Source organism: Phyllobates terribilis, unplaced genomic scaffold, assembly GCF_046119375.1.
Source record: "Phyllobates terribilis strain yellow unplaced genomic scaffold, ASM4611937v1 Scaffold_40__1_contigs__length_11209783, whole genome shotgun sequence".
Classification (NCBI taxonomy): domain Eukaryota; kingdom Metazoa; phylum Chordata; class Amphibia; order Anura; family Dendrobatidae; genus Phyllobates; species Phyllobates terribilis.
The window spans coordinates 4,362,997-4,376,672 of record NW_027362800.1 but is presented as its reverse complement, the minus strand read 5'-3'; the positions used below and the strand labels follow the sequence as shown (position 1 = coordinate 4,376,672).

At 45.5% G+C, this 13,676-nt stretch overlaps 9 non-coding genes and 1 pseudogene across 9 annotated transcripts; all 10 read left to right on the top strand.

Moving 5' to 3' along the window:
- Positions 1–1,117: 1,117 nt before the first annotated feature.
- LOC141187362 (U2 spliceosomal RNA) lies at positions 1,118–1,308 on the top strand. Its single transcript, XR_012261555.1, has one exon. It is a non-coding gene; the product is annotated as a U2 spliceosomal RNA (small nuclear RNA).
- Positions 1,309–2,429: 1,121 nt separating this feature from the next.
- On the top strand, positions 2,430–2,521 carry LOC141186294 (U2 spliceosomal RNA; annotated as a pseudogene).
- A 789-nt stretch (positions 2,522–3,310) lies between these two features.
- LOC141185825 (U2 spliceosomal RNA) lies at positions 3,311–3,495 on the top strand. Its single transcript, XR_012260432.1, has one exon. It is a non-coding gene; the product is annotated as a U2 spliceosomal RNA (small nuclear RNA).
- A 1,120-nt stretch (positions 3,496–4,615) lies between these two features.
- LOC141184148 (U2 spliceosomal RNA) lies at positions 4,616–4,806 on the top strand. The gene has a single exon (XR_012258931.1). It is a non-coding gene; the product is annotated as a U2 spliceosomal RNA (small nuclear RNA).
- Positions 4,807–5,929: 1,123 nt separating this feature from the next.
- LOC141187361 (U2 spliceosomal RNA) lies at positions 5,930–6,120 on the top strand. The gene has a single exon (XR_012261554.1). It is a non-coding gene; the product is annotated as a U2 spliceosomal RNA (small nuclear RNA).
- A 1,119-nt stretch (positions 6,121–7,239) lies between these two features.
- LOC141187360 (U2 spliceosomal RNA) lies at positions 7,240–7,430 on the top strand. The gene has a single exon (XR_012261553.1). It is a non-coding gene; the product is annotated as a U2 spliceosomal RNA (small nuclear RNA).
- Positions 7,431–8,553: 1,123 nt separating this feature from the next.
- Positions 8,554–8,744, top strand: LOC141190334 (U2 spliceosomal RNA). The gene has a single exon (XR_012264362.1). It is a non-coding gene; the product is annotated as a U2 spliceosomal RNA (small nuclear RNA).
- Positions 8,745–9,855: 1,111 nt separating this feature from the next.
- On the top strand, positions 9,856–10,046 carry LOC141187359 (U2 spliceosomal RNA). Its single transcript, XR_012261552.1, has one exon. It is a non-coding gene; the product is annotated as a U2 spliceosomal RNA (small nuclear RNA).
- A 1,126-nt stretch (positions 10,047–11,172) lies between these two features.
- LOC141187358 (U2 spliceosomal RNA) lies at positions 11,173–11,363 on the top strand. Its single transcript, XR_012261551.1, has one exon. It is a non-coding gene; the product is annotated as a U2 spliceosomal RNA (small nuclear RNA).
- Positions 11,364–12,482: 1,119 nt separating this feature from the next.
- On the top strand, positions 12,483–12,673 carry LOC141184558 (U2 spliceosomal RNA). The gene has a single exon (XR_012259302.1). It is a non-coding gene; the product is annotated as a U2 spliceosomal RNA (small nuclear RNA).
- Positions 12,674–13,676: the final 1,003 nt, after the last annotated feature.

The following is a 13,676-nucleotide window of genomic DNA, read 5'->3' as shown; positions in this document are numbered from 1 at the left end:
AATGCAGTTTCTAAAATCAGAAAGAATTGAATTCAATGCTTTTTGTTCATTTTGCTTGTTTGTCGGATTTTGGGATGGACTCTTTGGCTTTGCTTTTCTTCTCCTCATTGGATTTTTCATGTTAAAAGTTGCAGAAGCCAGATGACAAGCTCATTTTGGTTCAACTTCAGCAACTGTGCATTGCATTGCCATGTAATGTAATGTAATGCAATGCTATCTATCTAGCTCTCCCTCTATACTTCCTTTTGGATAAACAGACATATTAGGCAAGCATTTTGGAGCTTTCACCTAAATAACTACAGGTGGTGAGATAAGCTGCACAATATAATTGACCTTTCAGTATATTGTTGCACACACACCATCTATTTAGCAAATGCCCTTGTTATCAACAGCAGCCTTTTAATCTCACCTGAGCTAACAGGTATGAGAGCTGGTTACTCTGCTGCGCTTAAAATTTCTTTTTTGGTTTGCTACAATGCCTTTTCTGAAACGTTGTCTCCCTCTGCTGGAACACTGACTTCTTTCATTTAATGCCTGCAGACTATAAAAGAGAAACCAACCCAAAAAGTTTGGTTGATTAGTCTGTGGCATTCTTTTAAACTGTTGCTTATGGCGGTCTCTGTGAGCTTCTCAGTGACATTCAGCCATCCAGGTATCCCGCCTGCAGTAGACGGAATGTGGCAATGGAACGCTGGCTGCGCGTGTCATAATAGGCTCTGAGCCTTTATATACCTGCGCACAGCAGCAGCCACCTTCAGTCTGCTGCTGGACAGCCAGCAGCAGCAGCAGCAGGAGAGGTAATTAATCAGCAACCCTCCTGCTAAGGGTAGACAGCTGCTCGTTCCACCCCCCCCCCCGCCTTAATTGGTTCTCCTCCCTTCCAACGGTGTTGAGGCGGGTGGGAACAGCCGGGGGTTGAGGGTACTGTGCTAAAAGAGGTGGAGTTATGCAGATCTAAAACGCGTGGATTGCAGCAGCAGCAAGCCGAAAAGTGCAGGCATGTGAGGGATCTAGAGGTTGACAGCATGTCTTCTTAACATGAGTCCAGGTGGCCATCTTCACAAATGGACTTTTCAGAATCCTTGGGTGGCACCGTAGTCGGAAACCAATTCTGGTTATCGCTTCTCGGCCTTTTGGCTAAGATCAAGTGTAGTATCTGTTCTTATCAGTTTAATATCTGATACGTCCCCTATCTGGGGACCATATATTAAATGGATTTTTAGAACAGGGAGATGGAAAAAGAGCTTGCTCTGTCCACTCCACGCATTGACCTGGTATTGCAGTATCTCCAGGACCGGTGCACCCCTTCTTTAATGCAGTTTCTAAAATCAGAAAGAATTGAATTCAATGCTTTTTGTTCATTTTGCTTGTTTGTCGGATTTTGGGATGGACTCTTTGGCTTTGCTTTTCTTCTCCTCATTGGATTTTTCATGTTAAAAGTTGCAGAAGCCAGATGACAAGCTCATTTTGGTTCAACTTCAGCAACTGTGCATTGCATTGCCATGTAATGTAATGTAATGCAATGCTATCTATCTAGCTCTCCCTCTATACTTCCTTTTGGATAAACAGACATATTAGGCAAGCATTTTGGAGCTTTCACCTAAATAACTACAGGTGGTGAGATAAGCTGCACAATATAATTGACCTTTCAGTATATTGTTGCACACACACCATCTATTTAGCAAATGCCCTTGTTATCAACAGCAGCCTTTTAAACTCACCTGAGCTAACAGGTATGTGAGCTGGTTACTCTGCTGCGCTTAAAATTTCTTTTTTGGTTTGCTACAATGCCTTTTCTGAAACGTTGTCTCCCTCTGCTGGAACACTGACTTCTTTCATTTAATGCCTGCAGACTATAAAAGAGAAACCAACCCAAAAAGTTTGGTTGATTAGTCTGTGGCATTCTTTTAAACTGTTGCTTATGGCGGTCTCTGTGAGCTTCTCAGTGACATTCAGCCATCCAGGTATACCGCCTGCAGTAGACGGAATGTGGCAATGGAACGCTGGCTGCGCGTGTCATAATAGGCTCTGAGCCTTTATATACCTGCGCACAGCAGCAGCCACCTTCAGTCTGCTGCTGGACAGCCAGCAGCAGCAGCAGCAGGAGAGGTAATTAATCAGCAACCCTCCTGCTAAGGGTAGACAGCTGCTCGTTCCACCCCCCCCACCGCCTTAATTGGTTCTCCTCCCTTCCAACGGTGTTGAGGCGGGTGGGAACAGCCGGGGGTTGAGGGTACTGTGCTAAAAGAGGTGGAGTTATGCAGATCTAAAACGCGTGGATTGCAGCAGCAGCAAGCCGAAAAGTGCAGGCATGTGAGGGATCTAGAGGTTGACAGCATGTCTTCTTAACGGGAGTCCAGGTGGCCATCTCCACAAATGGACTTTTCAGAATCCTTGGGTGGCACCGTAGTCGGAAACCAATTCTGGTTATCGCTTCTCGGCCTTTTGGCTAAGATCAAGTGTAGTATCTTTCGAAAAGGCGGTTTTGGATGTTGGCCGCCCTAGTAGATTGATACATTATGCACACTGGGGTTTAGGCGCTTCTTAGTACGCCAGGTGGCTAATATAGTCATCTGGTGGAAAGCATGGCCCCCCAGGATCGACGCCATTGGGCCGGGGAAGATCGAAAGCCCGAAGTGTGAAGTGCCCCAGGAGTGGTGACCCTGGGGTGCCTTAACTCACTGGGATTGGGAACCCCACTTGAGTTTATGGCACATTTGCACAAGCACTTCAAATTTTCTTTCTTCGCACACACCCTTATTCCGGGCCTTCTGGCCTTAGGATGGGGAATTTTTCAATTCCCGGTCGAAGGTCCGGGCAGTATTATACTGTGAAACCTTCACTATTTATTTAATTTCTTTGTCACTGTGTGTCCACTTATTCACGTGTGTCACGTCCTACTAGGATTTTGTCGGGATGCGGTTCCCTTACGGGTTCCTCTCTTGGCAGGTCTAGGGGGGGAGTGTGTGGCCATCAGGTTCCGCTCCCCCCTGAACCCCCCTGGCTCTCCTCTTTCGGGAGGAGAGCGTTGTTGGCTCCCCTCTTCCGGGAGGGGAGCACAGTCTTTGGCTCCCAGTGCCTTGCTCGGGTGAGAACTCGGGCAGGTGCTGGGGGTAAGATTGGGTCGCCTCTGGCTTCGGCTGGAGGTGGCTTTTTGTCCCTGTTCCTCGCTGTGGCCTTTTGGCTCGGAGGGACGGGGAATGGTTTGGGGGACCCTTCTCCTTTTGGAGAGGGTTTCAAGAAGACCAGCATCCTAGTGCACTTTTTTTGTGGCACTTGTCACTTTTTTAAGCGCACTCGGGTTTTGTACACGAATTCGGGCTTTCGATAAAAAAAAAAAAATCTGTTCTTATCAGTTTAATATCTGATACGTCCCCTATCTGGGGACCATATATTAAATGGATTTTTAGAACAGGGAGATGGAAAAAGAGCTTGCTCTGTCCACTCCACGCATTGACCTGGTATTGCAGTATCTCCAGGACCGGTGCACCCCTTCTTTAATGCAGTTTCTAAAATCAGAAAGAATTGAATTCAATGCTTTTTGTTCATTTTGCTTGTTTGTCGGATTTTGGGATGGACTCTTTGGCTTTGCTTTTCTTCTCCTCATTGGATTTTTCATGTTAAAAGTTGCAGAAGCCAGATGACAAGCTCATTTTGGTTCAACTTCAGCAACTGTGCATTGCATTGCCATGTAATGTAATGTAATGCAATGCTATCTATCTAGCTCTCCCTCTATACTTCCTTTTGGATAAACAGACATATTAGGCAAGCATTTTGGAGCTTTCACCTAAATAACTACAGGTGGTGAGATAAGCTGCACAATATAATTGACCTTTCAGTATATTGTTGCACACACACCATCTATTTAGCAAATGCCCTTGTTATCAACAGCAGCCTTTTAAACTCACCTGAGCTAACAGGTATGTGAGCTGGTTACTCTGCTGCGCTTAAAATTTCTTTTTTGGTTTGCTACAATGCCTTTTCTGAAACGTTGTCTCCCTCTGCTGGAACACTGACTTCTTTCATTTAATGCCTGCAGACTATAAAAGAGAAAACCAACCCAAAAAGTTTGGTTGATTAGTCTGTGGCATTCTTTTAAACTGTTGCTTATGGCGGTCTCTGTGAGCTTCTCAGTGACATTCAGCCATCCAGGTATCCCGCCTGCAGTAGACGGAATGTGGCAATGGAACGCTGGCTGCGCGTGTCATAATAGGCTCTGAGCCTTTATATACCTGCGCACAGCAGCAGCCACCTTCAGTCTGCTGCTGGACAGCCAGCAGCAGCAGCAGCAGGAGAGGTAATTAATCAGCAACCCTCCTGCTAAGGGTAGACAGCTGCTCGTTCCACCCCCCCCCGCCTTAATTGGTTCTCCTCCCTTCCAACGGTGTTGAGGCGGGTGGGAACAGTAGGGGGTTGAGGGTACTGTGCTAAAAGAGGTGGAGTTATGCAGATCTAAAACGCGTGGATTGCAGCAGCAGCAAGCCGAAAAGTGCAGGCATGTGAGGGATCTAGAGGTTGACAGCATGTCTTCTTAACGGGAGTCCAGGTGGCCATCTCCACAAATGGACTTTTCAGAATCCTTGGGTGGCACCGAAGTCGGAAACCAATTCTGGTTATCGCTTCTCGGCCTTTTGGCTAAGATCAAGTGTAGTATCTGTTCTTATCAGTTTAATATCTGATACGTCCCCTATCTGGGGACCATATATTAAATGGATTTTTAGAACAGGGAGATGGAAAAAGAGCTTGCTCTGTCCACTCCACGCATTGACCTGGTATTGCAGTATCTCCAGGACCGGTGCACACCTTCTTTAATGCAGTTTCTAAAATCAGAAAGAATTGAATTCAATGCTTTTTGTTCATTTTGCTTGTTTGTCGGATTTTGGGATGGACTCTTTGGCTTTGCTTTTCTTCTCCTCATTGGATTTTTCATGTTAAAAGTTGCAGAAGCCAGATGACAAGCTCATTTTGGTTCAACTTCAGCAACTGTGCATTGCATTGCCATGTAATGTAATGTAATGCAATGCTATCTATCTAGCTCTCCCTCTATACTTCCTTTTGGATAAACAGACATATTAGGCAAGCATTTTGGAGCTTTCACCTAAATAACTACAGGTGGTGAGATAAGCTGCACAATATAATTGACCTTTCAGTATATTGTTGCACACACACCATCTATTTAGCAAATGCCCTTGTTATCAACAGCAGCCTTTTAAACTCACCTGAGCTAACAGGTATGTGAGCTGGTTACTCTGCTGCGCTTAAAATTTCTTTTTTGGTTTGCTACAATGCCTTTTCTGAAACGTTGTCTCCCTCTGCTGGAACACTGACTTCTTTCATTTAATGCCTGCAGACTATAAAAGAGAAACCAACCCAAAAAGTTTGGTTGATTAGTCTGTGGCATTCTTTTAAACTGTTGCTTATGGCGGTCTCTGTGAGCTTCTCAGTGACATTCAGCCATCCAGGTATCCCGCCTGCAGTAGACGGAATGTGGCAATGGAACGCTGGCTGCGCGTGTCATAATAGGCTCTGAGCCTTTATATACCTGCGCACAGCAGCAGCCACCTTCAGTCTGCTGCTGGACAGCCAGCAGCAGCAGCAGCAGGAGAGGTAATTAATCAGCAACCCTCCTGCTAAGGGTAGACAGCTGCTCGTTCCACCCCCCCCCCCCCGCCTTAATTGGTTCTCCTCCCTTCCAACGGTGTTGAGGCGGGTGGGAACAGCCGGGGGTTGAGGGTACTGTGCTAAAAGAGGTGGAGTTATGCAGATCTAAAACGCGTGGATTGCAGCAGCAGCAAGCCGAAAAGTGCAGGCATGTGAGGGATCTAGAGGTTGACAGCATGTCTTCTTAACATGAGTCCAGGTGGCCATCTTCACAAATGGACTTTTCAGAATCCTTGGGTGGCACCGTAGTCGGAAACCAATTCTGGTTATCGCTTCTCGGCCTTTTGGCTAAGATCAAGTGTAGTATCTGTTCTTATCAGTTTAATATCTGATACGTCCCCTATCTGGGGACCATATATTAAATGGATTTTTAGAACAGGGAGATGGAAAAAGAGCTTGCTCTGTCCACTCCACGCATTGACCTGGTATTGCAGTATCTCCAGGACCGGTGCACCCCTTCTTTAATGCAGTTTCTAAAATCAGAAAGAATTGAATTCAATGCTTTTTGTTCATTTTGCTTGTTTGTCGGATTTTGGGATGGACTCTTTGGCTTTGCTTTTCTTCTCCTCATTGGATTTTTCATGTTAAAAGTTGCAGAAGCCAGATGACAAGCTCATTTTGGTTCAACTTCAGCAACTGTGCATTGCATTGCCATGTAATGTAATGTAATGCAATGCTATCTATCTAGCTCTCCCTCTATACTTCCTTTTGGATAAACAGACATATTAGGCAAGCATTTTGGAGCTTTCACCTAAATAACTACAGGTGGTGAGATAAGCTGCACAATATAATTGACCTTTCAGTATATTGTTGCACACACACCATCTATTTAGCAAATGCCCTTGTTATCAACAGCAGCCTTTTAAACTCACCTGAGCTAACAGGTATGTGAGCTGGTTACTCTGCTGCGCTTAAAATTTCTTTTTTGGTTTGCTACAATGCCTTTTCTGAAACGTTGTCTCCCTCTGCTGGAACACTGACTTCTTTCATTTAATGCCTGCAGACTATAAAAGAGAAACCAACCCAAAAAGTTTGGTTGATTAGTCTGTGGCATTCTTTTAAACTGTTGCTTATGGCGGTCTCTGTGAGCTTCTCAGTGACATTCAGCCATCCAGGTATCCCGCCTGCAGTAGACGGAATGTGGCAATGGAACGCTGGCTGCGCGTGTCATAATAGGCTCTGAGCCTTTATATACCTGCGCACAGCAGCAGCCACCTTCAGTCTGCTGCTGGACAGCCAGCAGCAGCAGCAGCAGGAGAGGTAATTAATCAGCAACCCTCCTGCTAAGGGTAGACAGCTGCTCGTTCCACCCCCCCCCGCCTTAATTGGTTCTCCTCCCTTCCAACGGTGTTGAGGCGGGTGGGAACAGCCGGGGGTTAAGGGTACTGTGCTAAAAGAGGTGGAGTTATGCAGATCTAAAACGCGTGGATTGCAGCAGCAGCAAGCCGAAAAGTGCAGGCATGTGAGGGATCTAGAGGTTGACAGCATGTCTTCTTAACGGGAGTCCAGGTGGCCATCTCCACAAATGGACTTTTCAGAATCCTTGGGTGGCACCGTAGTCGGAAACCAATTCTGGTTATCGCTTCTCGGCCTTTTGGCTAAGATCAAGTGTAGTATCTGTTCTTATCAGTTTAATATCTGATACGTCCCCTATCTGGGGACCATATATTAAATGGATTTTTAGAACAGGGAGATGGAAAAAGAGCTTGCTCTGTCCACTCCACGCATTGACCTGGTATTGCAGTATCTCCAGGACCGGTGCACCCCTTCTTTAATGCAGTTTCTAAAATCAGAAAGAATTGAATTCAATGCTTTTTGTTCATTTTGCTTGTTTGTCGGATTTTGGGATGGACTCTTTGGCTTTGCTTTTCTTCTCCTCATTGGATTTTTCATGTTAAAAGTTGCAGAAGCCAGATGACAAGCTCATTTTGGTTCAACTTCAGCAACTGTGCATTGCATTGCCATGTAATGTAATGTAATGCAATGCTATCTATCTAGCTCTCCCTCTATACTTCCTTTTGGATAAACAGACATATTAGGCAAGCATTTTGGAGCTTTCACCTAAATAACTACAGGTGGTGAGATAAGCTGCACAATATAATTGACCTTTCAGTATATTGTTGCACACACACCATCTATTTAGCAAATGCCCTTGTTATCAACAGCAGCCTTTTAAACTCACCTGAGCTAACAGGTATGTGAGCTGGTTACTCTGCTGCGCTTAAAATTTCTTTTTTGGTTTGCTACAATGCCTTTTCTGAAACGTTGTCTCCCTCTGCTGGAACACTGACTTCTTTCATTTAATGCCTGCAGACTATAAAAGAGAAACCAACCCAAAAAGTTTGGTTGATTAGTCTGTGGAATTCTTTTAAACTGTTGCTTATGGCGGACTCTGTGAGCTTCTCAGTGACATTCAGCCATCCAGGTATCCCGCCTGCAGTAGACGGAATGTGGCAATGGAACGCTGGCTGCGCGTGTCATAATAGGCTCTGAGCCTTTATATACCTGCGCACAGCAGCAGCCACCTTCAGTCTGCTGCTGGACAGCCAGCAGCAGCAGCAGCAGGAGAGGTAATTAATCAGCAACCCTCCTGCTAAGGGTAGACAGCTGCTCGTTCCACCCCCCCCCCCCCGCCTTAATTGGTTCTCCTCCCTTCCAACGGTGTTGAGGCGGGTGGGAACAGCCGGGGGTTGAGGGTACTGTGCTAAAAGAGGTGGAGTTATGCAGATCTAAAACGCGTGGATTGCAGCAGCAGCAAGCCGAAAAGTGCAGGCATGTGAGGGATCTAGAGGTTGACAGCATGTCTTCTTAACGGGAGTCCAGGTGGCCATCTCCACAAATGGACTTTTCAGAATCCTTGGGTGGCACCGTAGTCGGAAACCAATTCTGGTTATCGCTTCTCGGCCTTTTGGCTAAGATCAAGTGTAGTATCTGTTCTTATCAGTTTAATATCTGATACGTCCCCTATATGGGGACCATATATTAAATGGATTTTTAGAACAGGGAGATGGAAAAAGAGCTTGCTCTGTCCACTCCACGCATTGACCTGGTATTGCAGTATCTCCAGGACCAGTGCACCCCTTCTTTAATGCAGTTTCTAAAATCAGAAAGAATTGAATTCAATGCTTTTTGTTCATTTTGTTTGTTTGTCGGATTTTGGGATGGACTCTTTGGCTTTGCTTTTCTTCTCCTCATTGGATTTTTCATGTTAAAAGTTGCAGAAGCCAGATGACAAGCTCATTTTGGTTCAACTTCAGCAACTGTGCATTGCATTGCCATGTAATGTAATGTAATGCAATGCTATCTATCTAGCTCTCCCTCTATACTTCCTTTTGGATAAACAGACATATTAGGCAAGCATTTTGGAGCTTTCACCTAAATAACTACAGGTGGTGAGATAAGCTGCACAATATAATTGACCTTTCAGTATATTGTTGCACACACACCATCTATTTAGCAAATGCCCTTGTTATCAACAGCAGCCTTTTAAACTCACCTGAGCTAACAGGTATGTGAGCTGGTTACTCTGCTGCGCTTAAAATTTCTTTTTTGGTTTGCTACAATGCCTTTTCTGAAACGTTGTCTCCCTCTGCTGGAACACTGACTTCTTTCATTTAATGCCTGCAGACTATAAAAGAGAAACCAACCCAAAAAGTTTGGTTGATTAGTCTGTGGCATTCTTTTAAACTGTTGCTTATGGCGGTCTCTGTGAGCTTCTCAGTGACATTCAGCCATCCAGGTATCCCGCCTGCAGTAGACGGAATGTGGCAATGGAACGCTGGCTGCGCGTGTCATAATAGGCTCTGAGCCTTTATATACCTGCGCACAGCAGCAGCCACCTTCAGTCTGCTGCTGGACAGCCAGCAGCAGCAGCAGGAGAGGTAATTAATCAGCAACCCTCCTGCTAAGGGTAGCTCGTTCCACCCCCCCCCCCGCCTTAATTGGTTCTCCTCCCTTCCAACGGTGTTGAGGCGGGTGGGAACAGCCGGGGGTTGAGGGTACTGTGCTAAAAGAGGTGGAGTTATGCAGATCTAAAACGCGTGGATTGCAGCAGCAGCAAGCCGAAAAGTGCAGGCATGTGAGGGATCTAGAGGTTGACAGCATGTCTTCTTAACGGGAGTCCAGGTGGCCATCTCCACAAATGGACTTTTCAGAATCCTTGGGTGGCACCGTAGTCGGAAACCAATTCTGGTTATCGCTTCTCGGCCTTTTGGCTAAGATCAAGTGTAGTATCTGTTCTTATCAGTTTAATATCTGATACGTCCCCTATCTGGGGACCATATATTAAATGGATTTTTAGAACAGGGAGATGGAAAAAGAGCTTGCTCTGTCCACTCCACGCATTGACCTGGTATTGCAGTATCTCCAGGACCGGTGCACCCCTTCTTTAATGCAGTTTCTAAAATCAGAAAGAATTGAATTCAATGCTTTTTGTTCATTTTGCTTGTTTGTCGGATTTTGGGATGGACTCTTTGGCTTTGCTTTTCTTCTCCTCATTGGATTTTTCATGTTAAAAGTTGCAGAAGCCAGATGACAAGCTCATTTTGGTTCAACTTCAGCAACTGTGCATTGCATTGCCATGTAATGTAATGTAATGCAATGCTATCTATCTAGCTTTCCCTCTATACTTCCTTTTGGATAAACAGACATATTAGGCAAGCATTTTGGAGCTTTCACCTAAATAACTACAGGTGGTGAGATAAGCTGCACAATATAATTGACCTTTCAGTATATTGTTGCACACACACCATCTATTTAGCAAATGCCCTTGTTATCAACAGCAGCCTTTTAAACTCACCTGAGCTAACAGGTATGTGAGCTGGTTACTCTGCTGCGCTTAAAATTTCTTTTTTGGTTTGCTACAATGCCTTTTCTGAAACGTTGTCTCCCTCTGCTGGAACACTGACTTCTTTCATTTAATGCCTGCAGACTATAAAAGAGAAACCAACCCAAAAAGTTTGGTTGATTAGTCTGTGGCATTCTTTTAAACTGTTGCTTATGGCGGTCTCTGTGAGCTTCTCAGTGACATTCAGCCATCCAGGTATCCCGCCTGCAGTAGACGGAATGTGGCAATGGAACGCTGGCTGCGCGTGTCATAATAGGCTCTGAGCCTTTATATACCTGCGCACAGCAGCAGCCACCTTCAGTCTGCTGCTGGACAGCCAGCAGCAGCAGCAGCAGCAGGAGAGGTAATTAATCAGCAACCCTCCTGCTAAGGGTAGACAGCTGCTCGTTCCACCCCCCCCCCCCCGCCTTAATTGGTTCTCCTCCCTTCCAACGGTGTTGAGGCGGGTGGGAACAGCCGGGGGTTGAGGGTACTGTGCTAAAAGAGGTGGAGTTATGCAGATCTAAAACGCGTGGATTGCAGCAGCAGCAAGCCGAAAAGTGCAGGCATGTGAGGGATCTAGAGGTTGACAGCATGTCTTCTTAACGGGAGTCCAGGTGGCCATCTCCACAAATGGACTTTTCAGAATCCTTGGGTGGCACCGTAGTCGGAAACCAATTCTGGTTATCGCTTCTCGGCCTTTTGGCTAAGATCAAGTGTAGTATCTGTTCTTATCAGTTTAATATCTGATACGTCCCCTATCTGGGGACCATATATTAAATGGATTTTTAGAACAGGGAGATGGAAAAAGAGCTTGCTCTGTCCACTCCACGCATTGACCTGGTATTGCAGTATCTCCAGGACCGGTGCACCCCTTCTTTAATGCAGTTTCTAAAATCAGAAAGAATTGAATTCAATGCTTTTTGTTCATTTTGCTTGTTTGTCGGATTTTGGGATGGACTCTTTGGCTTTGCTTTTCTTCTCCTCATTGGATTTTTCATGTTAAAAGTTGCAGAAGCCAGATGACAAGCTCATTTTGGTTCAACTTCAGCAACTGTGCATTGCATTGCCATGTAAAGTAATGTAATGCAGTGCTATCTATCTAGCTCTCCCTCTATACTTCCTTTTGGATAAACAGACATATTAGGCAAGCATTTTGGAGCTTTCACCTAAATAACTACAGGTGGTGAGATAAGCTGCACAATATAATTGACCTTTCAGTATATTGTTGCACACACACCATCTATTTAGCAAATGCCCTTGTTATCAACAGCAGCCTTTTAAACTCACCTGAGCTAACAGGTATGTGAGCTGGTTACTCTGCTGCGCTTAAAATTTCTTTTTTGGTTTGCTACAATGCCTTTTCTGAAACGTTGTCTCCCTCTGCTGGAACACTGACTTCTTTCATTTAATGCCTGCAGACTATAAAAGAGAAACCAACCCAAAAAGTTTGGTTGATTAGTCTGTGGCATTCTTTTAAACTGTTGCTTATGGCGGTCTCTGTGAGCTTCTCAGTGACATTCAGCCATCCAGGTATCCCGCCTGCAGTAGACGGAATGTGGCAATGGAACGCTGGCTGCGCGTGTCATAATAGGCTCTGAGCCTTTATATACCTGCGCACAGCAGCAGCCACCTTCAGTCTGCTGCTGGACAGCCAGCAGCAGCAGCAGCAGGAGAGGTAATTAATCAGCAACCCTCCTGCTAAGGGTAGACAGCTGCTCGTTCCACCCCCCCCCGCCTTAATTGGTTCTCCTCCCTTCCAACGGTGTTGAGGCGGGTGGGAACAGCCGGGGGTTGAGGGTACTGTGCTAAAAGAGGTGGAGTTATGCAGATCTAAAACGCGTGGATTGCAGCAGCAGCAAGCCGAAAAGTGCAGGCATGTGAGGGATCTAGAGGTTGACAGCATGTCTTCTTAACGGGAGTCCAGGTGGCCATCTCCACAAATGGACTTTTCAGAATCCTTGGGTGGCACCGTAGTCGGAAACCAATTCTGGTTATCGCTTCTCGGCCTTTTGGCTAAGATCAAGTGTAGTATCTGTTCTTATCAGTTTAATATCTGATACGTCCCCTATCTGGGGACCATATATTAAATGGATTTTTAGAACAGGGAGATGGAAAAAGAGCTTGCTCTGTCCACTCCACGCATTGACCTGGTATAGCAGTATCTCCAGGACCGGTGCACCCCTTCTTTAATGCAGTTTCTAAAATCAGAAAGAATTGAATTCAATGCTTTTTGTTCATTTTGCTTGTTTGTCGGATTTTGGGATGGACTCTTTGGCTTTGCTTTTCTTCTCCTCATTGGATTTTTCATGTTAAAAGTTGCAGAAGCCAGATGAAAAGCTCATTTTGGTTCAACTTCAGCAACTGTGCATTGCATTGCCATGTAATGTAATGTAATGCAATGCTATCTATCTAGCTCTCCCTCTATACTTCCTTTTGGGTAAACAGACATATTAGGCAAGCATTTTGGAGCTTTCACCTAAATAACTACAGGTGGTGAGATAAGCTGCACAATATAATTGACCTTTCAGTATATTGTTGCACACACACCATCTATTTAGCAAATGCCCTTGTTATCAACAGCAGCCTTTTAAACTCACCTGAGCTAACAGGTATGTGAGCTGGTTACTCTGCTGCGCTTAAAATTTCTTTTTTGGTTTGCTACAATGCCTTTTCTGAAATGTTGTCTCCCTCTGCTGGAACACTGACTTCTTTCATTTAATGCCTGCAGACTATAAAAGAGAAACCAACCCAAAAAGTTTGGTTGATTAGTCTGTGGCATTCTTTTAAACTGTTGCTTATGGCGGTCTCTGTGAGCTTCTCAGTGACATTCAGCCATCCAGGTATCCCGCCTGCAGTAGACGGAATGTGGCAATGGAACGCTGGCTGCGCGTGTCATAATAGGCTCTGAGCCTTTATATACCTGCGCACAGCAGCAGCCACCTTCAGTCTGCTGCTGGACAGCCAGCAGCAGCAGCAGCAGGAGAGGTAATTAATCAGCAACCCTCCTGCTAAGGGTAGACAGCTGCTCGTTCCACCCCCCCCCCGCCTTAATTGGTTCTCCTCCCTTCCAACGGTGTTGAGGCGAGTGGGAACAGCCGGGGGTTGAGGGTACTGTGCTAAAAGAGGTGGAGTTATGCAGATCTAAAACGCGTGGATTGCAGCAGCAGCAAGCCGAAAAGTGCAGGCA